A 13,293-nucleotide genomic window follows, 5' to 3' on the forward strand; every position below is an offset into this window, starting at 1 on the left:
AGTGGGAGACTTTAACATTCATGTAGATGTTGACAATGAGCCTTAGCATAGCATTTAGCTCTTTACTGGACACAATGTGATTTTCACAGAAGATGAATGAATTCACTCATTATCTTAATCACACGCTTCATCTTGTCCTCACTTATGGTATTGACACTGATCAATTAATGGTTCTTCCCCACAACCCTCTGTTGTCTCATCACTTCCTGATATCATTTGAATTTACATTAACTGGCTTCATAGCCCCGGAAAATAAACTGAAATATAAGATAATATCTATCAGACAATGATGTGGCCAAATTCGTGGAAGTACTCCCATCAATACTGACTTCAGTTCCATCGGTGGATCCAGCAGTAAAAAGCTGTCACACCATTAGCATTAGCATTAGCCCTACTCAGGCTGACTAGGTTGTAGATGGAACCGCAGCCTTACTTCACTCCACACTTGATTCCATTGCTCCCTTGTAGATAAAAGCAACAACTCAGAGGAGGATAGCTCCATGGTACAATGATAATTTAAACTTTAAAGCAATCAGCAGGAAAATTTGAGAAGAAATGGTACTTAACTCAGTTAGAAGTATTTCAAACAGCCTGGAGAGATAATTTCTTAATCTATATATTATATGAAATACTTTTTCGAGTGGTGACGAAATATTCTTCATTGGTCACGTGACATCCTGGGCGCAGCAAGGGTTGAACTATGACGCACAACTATAAAAGTTCCACCCACCTTCTGACCAAGTAAGAGGCTGTGTCTGGGCAGAATAGGTAGAATGATGTTCTGTTGATATACAATGTGTTTTAATGTGCTATTACGCCACAGCCACACCACTGCTGCCCATCTCTCTGTGTGTGCACGTGAACAACGACGTTCACGTGCACCATCGTATTACGAACTCCAGTTCCCCCACCACAGAAACCAGAGAATCAAGGAGCTTCCAGAAGCTACTTCAATCTCTGTGTGGAGAAACCAGGGTTCAGAACCAAACCTCGCCAGAACTCTTATCTCCTTCTCTTTCTCTCTCTCTCTTTCATTAACACCGTTCGCGTCCGCTGCCGCACGTCTTATCTGCTCCAGATAAGCCAAACATACATAGCCGCCTTTAGAACCTGAACAGCTAACTTGTGCCACTAACAATGCCCCCCCCCCCCCCAATTAAGCATTAAATTACTGCAAGTAATAGATTACTGAAAGTAATAAATCACTGGAAGTCATTTATGAAAAATTTAAATTATTAATGGAAGTAAACGGTCATTTACTCATTAACAACTTCTAAAGTAATTGAGTAACTACTTAAAAATGAATAAATGATCAAAAATAATTTATTAATAAAAAAATATTAATTTGCATAAATTTGATATTTCTGTATTAATAATAAATCGGGGCACCACCAGATAAACTGGAAATAGTTTAATACCAAAATATCAGTCTCGTTTGTAAAAGATTTATTTAAGTTTGTTATATTTTACAGAAATATTAACTATCTTAAATAAAAGGGAAGGTGTGAGATCCAAGCACAGACTGTTACAAACCAGTGAATTGTCAACAATAAATACACAATAATCACCAAGAAGCGTTCAATTCAGCTAACAGGCGTTTATTAATAAAATGTATTAATTCATAAATAATTCTGAAATCATCTCATAAATCAACATATTCAAGGAGCAAACAACATCGAACTAATCTATTAAACAGCAAACACTATGTACAAAGTGTGTGTGTGTGTGTCTGTCTGTGGTCTGGAGTGATGAGGGGGATGGGTGTAATGACCTTGAACGTACACCAGGTGGAGGCAGACGTCCGCGGGTCAATGTGAGTGGGTGTGATTACCTCAAACCACCAGTGGATGAGTTGGGATCCTCATCCAAGATGGCTGCTCTGATGCGGTTTTAAAGAGCCAAAATGGCGGCCTGGTTGTGCTCTGCGGCGCAGCGTTACCGTGGCGATTGGGAGATGCTTTCCGAGGTCATGTGACGACCGGACGACGCTGTCAGTACGGTTCTGAGCCGGAGTTCTAACTGGATGTCGGAACATGCAGTCAGAACTCTGGTGATCGGCACAAGTTAGCTGTTCGGGTGCTAAATGCGGCTATGTGTATGAGCTTATCTGGAGCAGATAAGATGAGCGGCAGCGGACACGCAGGGTTAATGAAAGAGAGAGAGAGAAAGAGAAGGAGAGAAGAGTTCTGGCAAGGTTCTGCTAACACGAGAGTCCAGCAGTTATCAACAGGAGCTGGGTCAGCTGCTCAGACCGTCTCAGCTTCTGTTAGCCGCGGGTGATTTGCATAGATGGCTATCTACGCGCGGCACAAACTGCTTGTAAACGGAGGAGGGGGGTCAGCATCCCAGAGTCTCACAAGCACCAAATAAAACACAGAGCGATCTCAACAGAACATCATTCTACCTCTTCTGTCCAGACACAGCCTCTTACTTGGTTCCTAGGTTTTCTAAAAGTAGAATGGAGGCAGAGCTTTCAGCTTTCAGGTTCCTCTCATGTGGAACCAGATCCCAGCTTCAGCTAGCCAGGCTGAAACAGTCTCTACTTTTAAGGTTCTACTTTTTATTTTATTTATTTATTTTATTTCAATTTCAATTATCATTTCATTTCATTAAAATTTTCCTTTTCTTTTTTATTTCAGTTTATATTTCTTTTTACTTCCTTTTTTTATCAATTTGCGACATGCTGACAATCAGTATCAGTCTACGTTAAACACAGGCAGCATTGATCATTGTGGGTATAGTGGCACCTTAACCTATTTAAGGTGCTGCTCTGGGGAGGACGGGCGAACTGTTTCAAACGCGTTCAGAGGCAACAATGATCAGGTCCAATGCGTAGGTTTCCTTCAGGATATTTCAATCCATTTATTTAATTGAGGGTTTCCACAGTCCAAAAGTTGCTGCCTGTCATCAATCACTCAGTCCAATACTGAGTCCCTATGGTCCACATTTAATCTGTCCTCCCTACTGCCACTCTTCCTGACACGTCTCCCTGGAACGCTTCAAAACTGTGTCTGCTCCCCTGTCCTGCACACCTGGCATTGATTAGGTGGAGGCTTTATAACCTCCACCTTGCCCTAGCTCCACCTAGTGGGCGAATACAAAATCAAAACAAATGGCCTGTCATCAGGAGGACACACACAAACAGAAATAAACAATAAACCCATAAAATGGCTCCTACACACCGGCCCCTAACTGTTAATGGCATGTGGGCATAAACCGTTCAAGACATATTTACATAAAGGAGCCAAAAAAACCAACATTTTAATTATTTAAAGAAATCTAAATTAATTTTCCATAATACATTCAAGAAATCAAAATCCCTTTTTCCAAAATTTAGAAAATCAAAACTTCTCAAAATGAAATGTTTCTTTAAAGTTCCTGCATAATCTTAACTCATATTGTCTTTTCAAAATAGGCCAACAAATCAAACATCCCTTTCAAAATTAAAGTTTTCTTCAATGTTTTACATATAATTTTTAACTAATATTGCTGCCATTACAAAAAGTCACAAAATTAACTCTTTTCCCAAAATGTATATTTCTAGTCAGTATAATTTCCAAATCATTGTGCAGCTTTCCAAACCTTTCAACTGACCAATTCAGTATATTGATTTTACTTTGAACTTGAACATGTCAGTCCTTTTCTGTCTTTGTGTCTTCTATTTTTTATTTTATTTTTTTACCAACAATGTTTCTTAGATGTGCTCGGATATTTTTGTCAACCATCTAACTGATCTCGTCTACCAAGCTCTTCAGTTCCGATATCCTGTTTTTTGTTCTTTTCTTTTTCTTCTTTTTTCCAGAGGCTTTCCTTTTCTTCTTCCTCCTCTTTTCTGAGGCTGTCCTTTTCCTTTTCTGATGATCTCGTCTCCTCTTCCTCATCTTTGGTTCTCCGTCCTCTGCACCTTTGTCCTGAGAATAAATGAAGTAAAGGACGTTCTTCTTGTTCTGGGCTTTGATGTTGATCTTCCAGCGTCTCATCTTCACCGTCTCAGACCTGGACATGCTGGTGTCCTTCGGAGAGCACCAGTGGTTCAGCTCCCTGTTAGTGCTGCGATACTCATCTGGTGATCCAGGCAGAAGTGAAGAAGGCACCTGTCTGTGGTGAAACCTGCATGGGAGGTGGTCCATGAGGTCCTGGAAGTCCAGCTGGAAGCTATTCTCCTGGGGTTTGGACACTGGCTTTCCTTCAGTCATGTCGTTGGCAAAGTTGGACTTCTTCCTCCTTTTGTCCATCTGGAGCAGATCTTCATGGTCCCATTGTGGCCAAGCAGCTCCGTACTCTTCATCTTTTTGCATTTTTTCTTTCTTCAATCTCTCTTCCTTAATTCTTTTTATCTCTGCCTCCATCTTGACCCTGCTCTCTTCCTGCAGCCAGATTCTTTCCTCTTCTTTTTCCTTTCGAACTCTTTTCTTGTTCTTCTTCTGTACCTTTGTCCTCCTTCAAAGACCTGGACATGCAGATGTGCTCCAGAGTGCACCAGCAGTTCAGCTTCTTGTTGTTGGTGCTGGGAATTTTGTCTGCTGATCGAGGTGGAAGTGAAGAAGGAACCTGCCTGCAGTGAGACCCGCATGGGAGGTCTTGGATGACGTCCTTGTAGTCCTCATCTGGGTACTGCTGGAAGTTCTTCTCCCCGGGGTCCATCACAGGCTGGCTTTCAGTGATGACATCAGCAACATGGGACTTCTTCACTTTGTCCATCCGTGGCAGATCGTCTTCCTTCCTCATGGAGGCGCTCTGCGCGCTCGGGTCGAGGTCGTCGTCATCACAGTCAGGCCCAGCCGCTCTGTTCTCTTCATCACCTGGGCCACACTCATCCTCTCGCTCCTTCTCCAGCTCTATGGAGGTCCTGTGAACAGGAGCAGTGGAGTTTCCATTCTCACACTGTACTTCATTATTTCCGGCCCCTGTATAGTTCCGTGTTTGAACAGAGACCAGCACACTGCTCACTGATGGTTCCTCAGACTGTTCTGATGAGACACCTTGCTGCAGAACTTGGTCGGACTTGATACATTTTCCAGGCGTTCCACTGGTAGACACAGTGGTTGAAAAAGTAATTGTTGATTTTGACTGTTTATTTGCATGTGATTTATGACTAGCAGCTGACAACACTGCTAGTTTAGCCCAAGTAACTGCCATCTCTGTTCCCAGCTGCAGCCTTTCCTTCCTCATCTTCAGCTCCTCCAGGTGCTCCTCCATAGCATGTCTCTCCCTCAACACTGCAGATCGAGCCTCCAGGGCTGCTCTCTCTGCCAGGGCCCGTTTGTATGCCGATGAGATGGAAGATCTGAATTTTGAGCTGGTGTCATTTTTTGTATTCGATTTTGCATTATGTTTAGACTGTGTTTCGATTTTACCACTTGCTGAGCCTGAACCCCCACTGGACTGCATGGCTGCAGCAGGCTCAACAACCATATTGTCCATTTGTAGCCCAAAATCAGAATTCATATTTAATCAAACACAATCAGAAGCCCCAAAAAATGCCTTTTCAACAAAAATGCTTTTGACACACATAGACCACTCACAGTTCATTTAAATGTCCGTTTTTACAAATGCATGATGGGTTTTTTTTTTTTTTGTTTCAATTATGTGTGCACACAAATTTCTCAATGGCCACAGTTGGTAGTGCCACACATACCTAGAGTCCAGAAGGTGTAGTGAAGAAACCTGGTGGTGATCAGTGGTTGAGGTTCTGCGGTCCTTAATTGATCGTTGAGAGCAGCTGTCCCACATTGTCCAAAGTCTCAAAACGATCAACTCTCACACCGACTTGGTCCTCGTTGATCAGCTGCTGTCGGCACTCCACAAGACTTGCACGTTCCTATGAGCAAGTCTTTTTCTTAATTGTCCATTGTCTCAACCATCAATCCAACTCTGACGATCCTCCTCGATCAGCTGCGGCCGGCTTTCCACTGTCGGTGAACGATGAGTCTTGCAAGTTGTCAATCAAATCTTTCCTTTATTCAACAAGCTTCACCACTTGGCACAGATCCAAAGCTGACTCCCTCGATCAGCTCCTGCCGTGAACGACGAGTCGAGCCAGTTCACTGAGCAAAAGTTTTGAACTTAGTATAGCGGCACCTTAACCTATTTAAGGTGCTGCTCTGGGGAGGACGGGCGAACTGTTTCGAACGCGTTCAGAGGCAACAATGATCAGGTCCAATGCGTAGGTTTCCTTTAGGATATTTCAATCCATTTATTTAATTGAGGGTTTCCACAGTCCAAAAGTTGCTGCCTGTCATCAATCACTCAGCCCAATACTGAGTTCCTATGGTCCACATTTAATCTGTCCTCCCGACTGCCACTCTTCCTGACACGTCTCCCTGGAACGCTTCAAAACTGTGTCTGCTCCCCTGTCCTGCACACCTGGCATTGATTAGGTGGAGGCTTTATAACCTCCACCTTGCCCTAGCTCCACCTAGTGGGCGAATCCAAAATCAAAACAAATGGCCTGTCATCAGGAGGACACACACAAACAGAAATAAACAATAAACCCATAAAATAGCTCCTACAGTGGGATTCCTGATCATTGTGGGATTCCTGATCATTGTGGGATTCCTGATTACACTGGGTAACAAAATAAAATGTTTTTGTAAATTGCTTTTTCAACTGATTTAGGACAACTTTGCACTGCTGAATCTGAAAATGACGCCCGTTTCTCTGGATCAGGTCAGGTTTTTATACAAAGTTGTTTCGAAGAAAATCCAATCTTCTGATTGCATTGATTATATTTTATGTCTTTATCGGTTGATTTTGTTAATATTTCTCACCAGAAATAGGTTTTGAGAAAAAATGTATTAATTATATGTTCCAAACTTTGAAATCTGTCTTTGAGTAATAGACATTGATAAAGCTGGATCATCTTGCTCTTTTTGGGAGAAAGGATGTGGACTTGTTCACTGGAGGAACCTTCTTCACTAATGTCAGGAAGTTCTCCAAAGACAGGAAGTGGACGACGTGCTGATTCGAGATCAGGATACTTGAGTTTCCTCCGGTTCTTTCTGTTGATCCAATCACACAGAAGTAGCAGTCAGTGACAATATTTGTCCGTCCAAACCACAGGAATCCCAAACTCCAGACAACTCTTCTTGTCTTGGCGCAGACATTCAGTACATGCCTTGCTGCATACCAAGCTTTGTCGGGATCCCCAAGCTTCATACCAAACGGTAAATGACCTCACTTATAGAGCACCTTTTCACTGACAGCAGCACCAAAGTGCTTTACATGGTTCAGCACTTTCACACATTCACACACACATTCACACACACACATGCACACACACATTAACACACATTCACACACACACATTCACACACACATTCACACACATTCACACACACATTCACACACATTCACACACACATTCACACACATCCACACACACATTCACACACACATTCACACACACATTCACACACATCCACACACACATTCACACACACATTCACACACACACATTCACACACATTCACACACATCCACACACACATTCACACACACATTCACACACACATTCACACACACATTCACACACATTCACACACACATTCACACACCATGCACCAATGCAAGGCGTTGTTACTTCCAATGGGGGCAGTTTGGGGTTCAGTATCTTGCCCAAGGACACTTCAGCATGGGAGACAACCGCTCTACCAACCGAGCTATGCCGCCCCACATCCCAAAATAAGCATGGTCAGCACGCTTTATGAAACTTGTGTCTGGATTTCTGCTAGGAACAACGCAGATGTAGTAGAAAATGTCGGGCTTATTTTTGCAAGATCTTCTGGTGGAAGCCGTTCTGTTCAGCTGGAACATAAAAAACCACTTAGTCATCAATTGGTGCATGCAAACTCTTCAGAGTTCCCTTCTTTCAAGAAATAAGAATGATTTGTGTACCACACAAAGCAAAAATAGTAGTAGATGCAAACACAAACGTCACAAAACATGTAACTGTCTTTGTTAAAAAGTTGAGCTGGCTGAGCCAATCCAATGTTAGTTTTGGATTCAGCTCATCAACGTTACTGTAAATCAGTGGAAAGAACCCAGACAAGCTTTTGGCTGTTGACCAGTAGTATTGATCATTGTGGGATTATTGATTATTTTGAAATTATTGATCACTGTGGCATCATTGATTAGCGATCATTGTGGGATTAATGCTTTTAAGGATTTGAACATTAAACCAAGACAACTGCTTACTTTAGATTCCAACCAACTTCAAACACGCTTCATAACCAGCGTTCTCATCCTGTCATCTTGCCAGACCTCCGATTGTGGTGAAGAGTTCAGTCAGTTCAGTTCTTACCTGCTTTCCCTCTCCTCAGGTCTTCATTTATCTCTTCCTGCTGCCATATTCCTCCTCTCCACAAACCCCCCTCTTTCTCTCCCCATCTCCCCCTCCCCCACCTGGTTCTCCCTCCCTTTCCCCTCGCTCTCTCCCTCCCTCTCTCTCTCCCGCTTTCTCTCTCCCCCTCTCCCTCTCCTTTCTCCCCCTCTCCTCCTCTCTCCCTCGCTCTTCCCCCCTTCTCTCCCTCTCCCCCCTCTCTCTCTCCCCTGTCCCTTTCTCTCACGCTCTGTCTCCCCTCTCCCTCTCTCCCGTCCCCCCCTCTCTAACTCTCCCCTTCTCTATCTCTCCCCCATGCCCTCTCTCTCTCTCTCTCTCTCTCTCTCTCTCTCTCTCTCTCTCTCTCTCTCACCCTCTCTCGTTGACCCCCCCCCCGGTAATTTTAAGCTGTTTTTTGTCTCACCTGCTGCACAGCCTCACTATTACACCTTACATGTCTGTATGACAAGAAAAAAAACAAAAAAAAAACGGGTGAGGAGACTCTGGAGCCGGCTGTCATGGCAACAAAATGAAATGAGGTGAAGTGAGGAGGTATAAAAGAGAGAGGAGAGGGAAAGCAGAACGAGTTCACTGAGGAAAAGGAGAATAAGAGATGCAGGGACAGAATAATGAGGAGGAAAAGACATTTAGAGGAGGAGAGGAGAAGCCAAACAAACACTTGATCTGAGTCATTTATCCAGAGATGACCGAGGCATGGCTGGTACACACACACACACACACACACACACACACACACACACACACACACACACACACACACACACACACCTGGACCTCCAGTAGCGTTGGCTCAGAGTCAATCCACCCATCAATAACTTTCTCTGCCATTCAAAGCAGGTTATGATGCAGAAATGCAGTAGAAAGAGTGGTGACATCACAGAGAGAAACGAGTGAAGCCAGAATAAAAACCTTTCCTGAAGAAACAAACCCAGAGTGCACAACTCTCCTGCTGCAGCTCAGCTGCTTGAAAACATCAATATAGCCTCATCAAATGACCATATGATTTAGGATAAGAGCAAGGTTTACTCAGTAGAAATGCTGATTATTTGTACTCAAATCCCTCCTCAGTTCTTTCCTCAATCAGTTCAGGTCCTCCGTCATACAGATTCTGTGTTTCACGTCCGTCCAGACCGTTTCTATGGAGACTGAATCTAAAGCTGGGAGTCCAGCTGCCCTGTCCTGTTCTGACATTAGTTTTCATTCACTTTAGGGTGGAACATGTCCGCTGGACAGAAGCGGTGGACACTGGATGGTCAGCGCTGCCTCATGCTCTCACTCACAATCTTCTGCTGAAGGAATAAATAGGATAGTCCAGAATCCGGCCGTAAAGTTGCCAGCAGTGCAGGAGGTCCAGCTTCCTGCTGCTCAGTGACCTCTTGAAAAGTCCATCCTGAAAATGGCTTCGACAATAAATCTACAACCAAATCCAGTTCTCTCCTCCTTCAGCCGCTTAAATTAACACGACTGGATGTCTGGTGGTGCAGCTCGCTACAGATGCAGTTAGCTAGCTCTGACTGTCCAATCAGAGGGCTTGAATACTGACCTCATGCCCGGTTCACACTGCAGGATAACGAGGCCCAGTTTGGCTCCGATTCTCCCTTCCGACAATCTTAGGGACGCTCAGATCATCATGAGATAATCTTATGAGATAACCCTGCAGTGTGTGGTGTCTTCAGACTGCTGTCCTCTGCTCAGAAGGACGTCAGGACGCCCCGTCTCTAATGGGGACATTCAACATGTTGGATTGTTTTGGCCGAGTTCAGCCTGTTGACTGTGACGCGTAGCCAATCAGAAAGCCAGGTGACGTAGTGGCGAGGAAACACCGGACCGGACCGACAACCATGCTCCCGTTGTCTCCACTCCTTTCTTCTTCTTCTTCTTTGACTTCTTCACTCCTTTGACCAACGTCTCTTCTTTTTAAAACGGGTTTTATCTGATAAAAACGCCACAAGCGATCGCCGATACATCTTCTTCGTCCTCTTCGTCCTCTTCGTCCGCCATGTTTGTTGGAATCTGGAATCACGTTTGATCTCGAGAGGTTCTGAGAGATTTCCTGTTTGATGTGGGGACGTTCACCAGTGAAATGGGTTGGTGTGTGGTGTGTTGATGTTGGCGTGTGGCTGCACACCACACACTGTACCAGCAGAACTGTTAACCCTGGGATTATTTATCGCCGTGTGTGTGTGGTCTCTTAGGTTTGGGAAATCTGCAGACCATTTTAAAATCCTGCTGTGTGAAGCAGGCATTACCATACGCTGCTAAAAGGCCCTGGTGCCAACTCTACATCTGATTGGTTGAAGCAGCAGTGTCATCAAAACGGGTCTTATGCTGCAGAGCTGACTGTGAAGGCCTCAGGCAGATTTATTTACCCGACAACAAGTGATGGATGAAATGTGATTGGTTAAAAGCTTTAATCTGAATTTCCAGGTCTGGGAGCAGCAGCCAGGGAGAAGCTATAGGAAGCAAAGAGAAGATTTGAAATTTTTCATGGACAATATAGAATGAAGTTCAGTCTGTGATTCAGAGAGTGTTCTTGGGCCTTGCAGGGCCTGACTGCCGCCACTGATGGAACATAATAAGTGTAGAAATCTATATGTTGACATTCGATTAAGATAAAAGTCATGGGGTGACATAAAAGAGAAATAATGAGAAGATGCAAAGGGACAGAGTGAAATAAACCTATAATTCTTGCTGGCGCCTTTCGAACATGTAAATCAGATTGTCACATTCACACAATGGAGTGTTGTTTCAAAAATTCTAATTTACTCATTCTAATGTTTTTTTTTTTCTTTCTTTCTTTTTGTTTCTTTTCTACATGTACAAAAAGTCATTAATTTATTCATAACTCTGCATTAAAGAGTTTTCTACCGGGCGAGTTATCGGTGAACCATTTCACCACATGCGGGTGTAGTAGGTCACTGGAGGATTGATGTATGAGAGAGGAAGCAGGTTCCAGTAATCAGAGTATCAGTCCAGGTTCTTGGAAACTACTAAAGTGAACTGCTAATCCAGTGAGAGGTAAACTACTGGTTCTAAACTAGTTACTCTGGATTACTTGTGGTAAACTTTTCCTGTAAGAGCAGCACTGAAGCACGCTGGACGACCAAAGGTCAACCAAGGTCAGCCTTCTGGGCCTGGTCAACACCATTCATCCATTCATAGGAAGGCTGCGACTGAAGTCTCCTCTGAACATGAAAGAAAGAACGGCAGGAGCCTGGTAACTTTTCTACATTATGCAACCTGGATTGCGCCCCTTGCAAGGCGCCATCTACATGGCACCACCTGCATAACGCCCAGCGCCCCCTGCATGACGCCACACATCTGGAGACAGTGGACATGTGAGGAGAAGTGGAGACACAGAGCGGCGGTGGCGTTGGACCCGCCCCTGGACGAACGTCTGCTGAATATAAGAGCTGTGGTGGTCGATGTCTGCCAGGCGGCGCATTGATGATTTCCCACAATGCATCAGGACTTTGAGTTCCCTCGGGAGTCCTGAGTCTTCAGCATGCAGCCAGCAGAACGTGTCCTCCAGCAGATGTGCTGTGCTGCTGCTGCTAATTGATTGGGATTGATTGGAATTGTAATGACTAAATTGCAGCTTAAAATGCACCTGTTTGGAAGCATCTGCTTTGTTGTGTTTCTCCACTCCAGTTTTTTTCAGTTTTAGCTTTTAATTCATCACCCATCTGCAGTTCCACCACTGCTGGACGACACCAGCACATCCCAGTCCTGCTGCCACCGACTGTAAAGCACCACATCTGGAACAGAGTCGTGGATGGACTGAAATCGGCAGAAGAGTCACAGACCACAACCTTCAGCTGTCTCAATATTTTCTCATGCTGTCATGATAGCATCATCTTTCACTTTAATTATTCCTCACTATCAGAGAATAATCACACATACAGAAACAAAGTAGAATCAGCTTTCGGTGTGCTCCAGATGAAGTCAGAAATACTTGATGAATCCCTGGGAGGCTTCAGCACGTTTCCAACTTATTGTTAGAATCCTCTGAGCACAAACTTCTGTCCTTGTCCTCTTGATGGCGTTTCATCAGCCTGCTGCAGAATGTCAGTTTATTGCACGGACACAAAGCTCCAAACACTCTCAACAGGTCATTTGATTCACTAACTGAAGTCTCACATCAAACTCAGCTGTAACCGTTGGGACTGATTCGGCTCTATAACTGGTTTCAGATGCAAAAATCTCATTCCCACTATGTCACTGTTTGGGACTTTTGAAAGACGCTGGTTGAATTGTGAAGCTGCTGCAGTGAGAAGTGTGTTGGTTTCACCACATCATTCTGATGGACTTTGATCAGGAACATTCCACAGCTGTGCACCAGTTGTAGAAATGAATGAAAGTGCAGCAGCGACTGAATATGGAGAGTTGTATGGTAGTGGAGGATCCTGAACATGATAAACTTCAGCTTGTTTCCTTTCTGTCTGTCAGTGGCTTTGTAGAAGTGAAGGTACATCACCAGTCGCTTTGACCACTTCTGGTCAGGAAAGTCGTTATTGGCAAAGTCTCAAAGTTGGACCAAGACCACCAAAGACAATCCTGCAATCCTTTGAAAACTTCTGTCTGTGTCATGCTCACACTGCAACCTTCCAGGATCCTTTTAAAACAAAGGAAACCCAAGAGGACAGGGACAGGATTAAGAAGAAAACCTTTCCCAGGAGAAATGAGAGAGGAAGTGAAACATCAAAAACAAAATAAAGAGGCTGAGATGAAGGGAAGTAATCATAAAGAACGAGGACAGACAGAGCAGAGGACGGGAACGCTGAGTGGGAATCAGGCTCCATGAGATGGAAATGAAATGAGAGAGGAGAGGAGAGGAGAGGAGAGGAGAGGAGAGGAGAGGAGAGGAGAGGTTTTTGGTTTTAAAAGTCCCTTTATTAAAACATTTACTGAACAACCGTCACCAACAGACTCATCAAAAGAGTTTCCTTAAT

This window comes from Lipophrys pholis (assembly GCF_963383615.2).
Source record: "Lipophrys pholis genome assembly, chromosome: 5".
In the NCBI taxonomy this organism is placed as follows: domain Eukaryota; kingdom Metazoa; phylum Chordata; class Actinopteri; order Blenniiformes; family Blenniidae; genus Lipophrys; species Lipophrys pholis.